This window comes from Cupressus sempervirens, chromosome 3 (genome assembly GCF_028749045.1).
Source record: "Cupressus sempervirens isolate cs-2001-9-10 chromosome 3, ASM2874904v1, whole genome shotgun sequence".
Lineage (NCBI taxonomy): Eukaryota > Viridiplantae > Streptophyta > Pinopsida > Cupressales > Cupressaceae > Cupressus > Cupressus sempervirens.
Window position 1 is genome coordinate 80633248 of NC_143120.1, and position 7563 is coordinate 80640810.

The window sequence follows — 7563 nt, forward strand, 5'->3', positions numbered from 1 at the left end:
GAGCTAAGGAAGAAGTATTGAGACATTCAAAAACTCGTACATCAACTTCAGAAGTTTGATACAAGGGTAGAAGATATTGAAGAAATAATTGGGAAGACTTATGGTGAAATAAGTATTATTGTGATGAATAGAGAGAGAATTACAAAAAGTTTCTCACTTCTTTGAGAAAACCTATCTTTGAAGACAACATCACTTGAGAAGAAATTAGAAGAATTTCTATAGACAAAGACATCTTTTGAGAAAATTTTCTATTCAAATTTGATTAAAGTTAAAATTGCATCTTATGGACTTTGCACTCTTCTCAGCATATTTGAGGGAGTCAGAAACTCGTGGAAAATGAACTTCAAGAGCCTAAAGGAAAGCTTTTATGAATTCATTTCATGGCTATCCACCTAAATACAGAGGTATAGATTCACAATTTTGACTTGTATATAAGTTTAGACACCTTTGTTATTGATTTCAAAGGGGGAGCAATATAGGAAAATTTTATGATGCATGCAGAAAGGGGGAGAATTATTCATTAAAATTATTATAGTCAAAGGGAAAGATAAAATGTAAAAGGAGATATATAGAAATATGGTTATAGAATATGATGATCCACAAACTTTTGAAGTTTTGAAATTTTTTTAAGGCCAATTTTTTGTAAAGTTTCAATCAACACTTTGGGACTTAATTTTCTCATATGTTGCCATCAATTCCAAAGGGGGGGGGTTTCATGCACTTTGGATAAGTAGTTAAATTTGATTTGACATTTATGGAAACATATATATTATGTAAAGAGAGCATGATGTGAAGATGAAGGTATAACAGTTAGACTTAGAAAATTGTCTTAAGTATCAACTAAGTTATCTAGTAGAGCAGATATAATTTTGATATGTATGGATGACTAAGACATTATGGGAACATGTGAAGTTAGGTATAGGCAATATAGAGTGTTAGGATGACATTTGTAAATTTACAAGATAGTACAGTCAGTATGGAAGAATATATGATAGTTCTACTAGTTGTGGCAGTATAGAGACATGAACATGGCATACCAAAAAATGGGTAACTATGAGTTAAGGAATTTTTTTCTACAAAATAATTAATTTAATAGTTAGGAATGAAACCATAGATGTTAACCCTAAAAGAGAAATAATTAATTTTGTATTTCACCAAGTGTGTGAAAGCTTAAAGGTCGACTAGACAATGTTTTGTGAATTATAAAGGTAAATAGGTAGATTACAATATGCAAAGTTATGTATGATTCTAAGGAAGACTATAAGGAATTTATGAGATGTAAATTATGATGTATGATCAGAGGATAGTGAGTTTTGTGAAGAATAGCTTTTGATATATCATATATTGAAGATATCAGCTCAACAAGCAAAAGGTTTTTGTATCTATCGTTTTGTATCAATAAACTACATTGTAAGTTACATGTTTGGGCATTGGGCTCAGCTTGTCAATTTTTTTTCTAGATTTAATTGTACCAAATCCTAATAGGGTTGAAGAAACTCTTAACAGGGTTGAGGCTTCTAACACAGCCTAAGTCCTCTACCAAGGACCGTGACACTATGTGCATGTAATAGACTCCTAACACAGTCAATATCTTTAACCACATACTTTTCATTAGTGAATCATTTTGTGGGCACCATACCCACTAGATTTTTCCTTTGGCCATGATTTCTATAGCTAAAAAAATATAGTGTTATGAGTTCTCTTTTTGCATGGTTTAGTTTACTATTCAATTTAATTAGTTTGAGTATACTAGCATTAGATAAAGGTATCATAATTGGAGTTTAAACTTCTTCAAGGATAATAGTGAATGTTGATAATACATGTCAACATTCTTATTGTGGTTGATATTAATATAACTAAACCTTGATTTACTAAATACTTATTAAAGAATAACTCATATAATGGCCTCATTGTTTGCCTCTAGTTATGAAGAAAACATTCCATTTGAAAATAAGTCCTTCAAAAAAAGGAAACATCACTATATATGCTCAAAAATAATGCATTAAAACTTACAATTTTCTTTTCTCTTGACAATTATAAGCATAATTTAAATGGATCTCTAGTTCATAAATGTGGTTCCTCAAATTGTTGCTATCACTGAATAGCACTCTTGATGAAGGATTGGGGTCATATGAAACTAGGTGACCACTATAGGTAGAGCCTAGGTATAAAAATAGGAGTAGATGGGGGGGCTTGAAGTTGTGGCAGTTGTCAACATCAAGTACTTTTAGTGTTAGGCCTAATATATAGTACTATCGATGTCAGGTAGTGTACTCCATTTTTTAAAATTTTAAACTCCTTAAAAATATGTTTTGTATCTTTTTTTTCTTTAAGGTATCTAATGTATTTTATGAAAAAAATTGGACATGCCTTTAATAAATTGTGAATTATTGTCAAATTTTTTTTTAAAAAAATTGCTCAATTTGTGTGCCCAAGGTCATACGACCTAGGGAGAAATTTTTTTTCCTTAGAGGTCACCTTCGTCTAAACTAAATATGTTTTATATGAAAATAAGTGCTTTTGGGTGTGACAAACCCAACAGTGATGTTTTTTTGGGCTTAAAATACATTGAAAAGTAGTTGACCCCTTATTGCATTGAAAAATTAATGAAAGTAGTTATCTTTCTGAGGAAACCCCTTTTACTGAAAAATCTTCAAAGTAAAAGAAGACATACGAGGCCCATACTCTGATACCATGTAGTTGAACTGTCAATCAAACTTCACAAATCCAAAATCATCTCCATGCAAATATAATCTATAACGAGGAAGGGTGAAAGAAAAAATTAGGTATTTAGGTTTTAAAAATAGTACAGATTATATTATCATATCAAAAGAAATCAATAAAGTGTACAATGATCAAACCTAATATATTGCATTTGGAAACCTAAAATAAGAAATAGTAAAAAGAAAATAAATAATTATTAATATAATTATTAAATATCATTAATGCATAAATTGATATCTTAAGAGAGAAGTAAGGTTAACTTAACAATCAAGTTATCATGACTTAATGATTAAGTTATGCTTTATTCTAAGAATATGTACATATTTTTCTTTGAAACTTTATTCTTGTTAGCTTCTATTGTGAAGTTCATCATTGAAACACATGTCATTATGATATATACAAGTATTCTTTATAGATTTAATTATTGAGTTATCTTTTTCATCTTCATTTATTATATTATTTAAATACCCTTCCAACTAAATCTTTGTATAGTCATGTTGATAGGCTATCATAAGCTTTTGATAGGCCCCAACAACTTTGGCCAAGCTATCACTTTGTCAACTCAAGGGGAGCACCACTACAAAAATGAAGATTCTATTTTAATTCATTATCACTCCCCCACACCCAACAAACCTAGGGTTGCATAATGATGTTGATTGTTTGTATAATTTCAGGGTTACAAATAATTTGCAAGGAATAATAATTGAAGTCACCATGCAAAAATTTTATCAAATAAATTTGATCATTTAATAGGAATTAGAACACTAAGATACTAGTACCAAATATATTAACGGTGACATAAGAAAATAAGGTCATGTCAAAATAAAATAGAAAAATGAATCAACCTTCTCAAGAAAGATAAGTGGGCATGGTAAATTTAATGACAATAGGGACACAACCTACATAGCTTAAATACTAGGTAACTAACCCAATAGGCCAATGAAGAAATGGAACAAGGGTTAAAATTGTAATACCCCAAAATTGGCACATTGCTATATTAACCAATTCTAGTCTATTCAATCATCCCTAAGTCCTATTTTACTCAAAAATTCTAATTCTAATAATTGCTATTTGACCTAGGTGTCAAATGTAGAAAACCCTAATCTATATTAATCACATTATTTATTTAATTCCTAAGTATCGGCTCAAATTAGCTATAATAAACCTATTGATTTAATCTAATTTAATTATAAGTGTTCATACTTTAATTAAATTAAAATTACCTCTTTAGCTAATGTACAAAGGAATTAAATATATTTGATTTAATAAGATATCTCCTCTTTTTAATTATTGAATTTAATTATTCAATTAATTAAAGTTTATCCATTTATGAGTTCATATTTTATTTTATTAAATTAAATATTCTCTCCAAATCTTCTCTTTAGTTTAGAAATGGAAACTCTAGGTGAGCTAAAACTAGAAAAGGAATCAAATCAATTAACTCCTTATTCCACTCAAAATTAAGAAAGTTAACTCCCTTTTCCACTCAAAGGCAATCAATTAACTCCCTTTTCATAAGGAATATTCCATTATGACTAAGTCTCATCTTCAATCTTGATTGTCCATTCCGATTAATCTCGACCATCGATCGATTCTAGGGTTCTATTTAAGAAGCCTTCAATTCCTCATTATAGAGGTTGAATTGAATTTGCATTGAACTTATGCTAGAATATCTACTCATTTTCTATTGCATTCTTAGCTTAATATTATTACATATCAATCTCATAGTTTAATAATGCATCCATTTAGATTAATTGTTGTTTCTTATTGTTAGAATAATCTTGCATATCTCATATAGCCTCAAATCCTTCATTCTAGAGGTTTGGTTGCCTACTTCTCGTTCTAACAACAAAGGAAAAATCTTTCTAGTTAGAAGGCAATAGGTTGAACTATTGGATTACTCAGATGAATAATCTCATATTCATTCTAGGATGATCTTTTAGATAATTATTGTGTTGAAGTATGTGTGAGAATCTGAGGCCTGCATTTCACATATATATTTCTAGCACCCACCATGGGGCCGACAAATCAAATTTTTTGGCATCATTTACTCTATTTTTTACATTTTTTATAACTTTGTCGCAGTTGTCCATACCATTTTCTAGATCTTTGTGTGAGAAATATTATTTTCATGTGAAGAAATAAGGAGTTCACCTCTTTCATTACACTTTCTCACATGAAAAAGTGAATAAATGCGTAGTTTCTCATGCGGTGCACATCATTTTCTCACATGGGCTTGTGTGTGATCTCATGCAAAATCTTGCAACAAAATATGCAAGTATAGTTTCCAAAATTTGGATTTATCATTATGCATTTGACTAATGTTGTTTACTAAAGAATTTTATTTCTTATTTTTGGTTTTGAAATAGCTTGATAGTGGTTTGTAGGATGCATGTTGAAGACACCTTATCAAAACACTTGAAATAAGTATAATTGTGTGATTGTAGGATACTTTGTCAAAGATACACATGTCAAAGACTCATTTCAAACCCACTTAAACATCGTGTTTTATTTATTTATTTCCACATATAGTAGAAATAGGGCTTGTGAACTTCATAGGGTGCAAGATAGGGGAATAGGTGAGTATTCTCTTTACCACTTGGAAGTGATCCCTAAGGGTAAATCAAAAGCCTAGAAGCCTCTAAAAGATGGTACCCAAGGGAGGCAAGCAAGTTAGTTGTTCTCCCAAATAAATCCTTTAATTAAGAGATGATGATTTCCTTTTAGGGTATCAAAGTCTTGGAATAGGACAAGGTGGAATCAATAAGATAACTCAGTGATTAACACGTCTTGCATGTTTGGGTTAGCTGATGAGGTAGAGGAGTATGTACTTTTCCCTTGAGGGAAATCAGAAACTTGGACCCTTAGATCTGAACCACTAGTCCAAGTCAACCTTTAGAGGGCCTACCAAAGTGATCCAACCTCCAGAAATGACCCAAGTGAGCACAATCCTTTGGCCAGAGATTCCAACTCACTATAATAAAGAAGCTTTGTAGAGCGAAAGACTCCAAAGCCATATTAATTTCCTCTTCTTCATCCTAACATCACATATGAAGAAGAGGCTCTATAAACTAAACTAGTCAATGCTAGCCCCAGTCTTGCTAGTCAAGTGTGTGCACTTACAGATGCTGGTGTGGGTTGTTGGCCTCAACTTCACTTGTGAAGCCACTAGGGGTTAATATGAATGAAAGCCAAGTAAAAACCTCTTAATTAGTTGCTACCTGGTTCACCTCCAAAAGGGGGCATAATCTTTGTGCAAGGAGGGGGAAGAATCTCTCTTATAAAACTCACCATAAGCATGTACCTAGACATTGGAAGGTAGTATATGCACTTGACCCCTGCTACAAGAGTGTTCATTTAGTGTATATATTATTGAGCCTTTTGAATACACCAAAAACATAGGCACCCTCTAGTAGGGTGACACGGCTGTGTGAGTTGAATGCATGCACATAAGTTGTGGGAAAAAGGTTTTTCTTCCTCTACCATTTTTTGTTATAGGGATAAGCATGTTCATTATCAAGTCTTACACTTGTCCGAACATGTTAAACGAACTGAAGCTCAAGACTTCCCTATCCCTCTGAGTTGCTTTGTCCTCGGTTGGATTGTTTGCGACTACTACTTGCTTCCCATGTTATCTGAAAACAAACTATCTTTTTGAAATCAAAATGTTGTTTGAAGCTTGAAAACCATCTTGTTATTTCCATAAAATCTATCAAACAACCAACAATATTTCTAGAACTATTGAAAAGATTAAAAATCTCTTTAAAATTCTATCTTAGTTGTCAATTTTGTCCTTGTTTTTGTGCCCAACTTTGTGAAATTTTGCATGAGAACCTTTTGAGCTTGCACTTCTTTGCCAACCCTGTCCAAGTCTTTGTGTGGTCCTATGCAAATCTTTGTGCAAGATCTTGGAAATCTGTCCTTCTGTGTTAGAATCATGTTTTCTTGTCAGTCTAGCACATCCTTGCATGGCTCTATATAAGTCCTCACACAAGGAAGCTGGTCAAAATTTATTGTTATGAATCTTCACTTGGTACTCTGTGCCTTTTTGCATGGTTCCCTAAGAATCTTTGTGTGGGATCTTGCATTAAAACTATCAACTGGTTATGTCAAAGCTATTTGCACTCTAAGTTTGGTTTGTTCCCTGCAACAATTTACCTCCTTTCTATTTACAAATAGTGTCAAACAATGGTATCTTTCTTAGCTAAACACTTGTGATCTATGCATGAACTTGTCTCCTCACTTGTTTATCTTATTTTTTCCTTTTATATTCATCATACTTTGTGTCATGATAGTCATAACCTTTGGTTTTTCTAACCATCACTTAGACAACTCATACCCTAGTATACAAAACTCTCATCTTCCTTTTTGAGACTATGTTCTAGTGTGGTCCTTGTCCAGGCTTTCACTTTTTGTCCTTGTCTATGATTGTGGCAACAAGAAGAAAAAATGTGTTTTATCCTTCCAAATTTAGATGAGGTAGAGCTAGAGGTCGTAATCATGGTAGAGGTCACTCTTCAGTTTATGCATGGTATATGTCCAATTCATCTAGTGAGGAGCTTTCATGATCTCCTCATGTTCAGAGAATGTTTTCTATAAAATTACAACAAAACAAGAACCCCTTGTACCAAGAGGATCCCAAAACTAGCAAAGGTCATACATCTCTAAACAACACAGTTGAATTCTTATTTAGACAACCTTTTCAACCAACATACATTGAAACTTATCACATCCCTAAAATGGTTGAAGAAGAAATAGAATATGGAGAACATAATAGAGACCAAGATCAACACAGGACTGAAAGAAATTGGGAACCTATTACTGATGAGAATGAAGAAG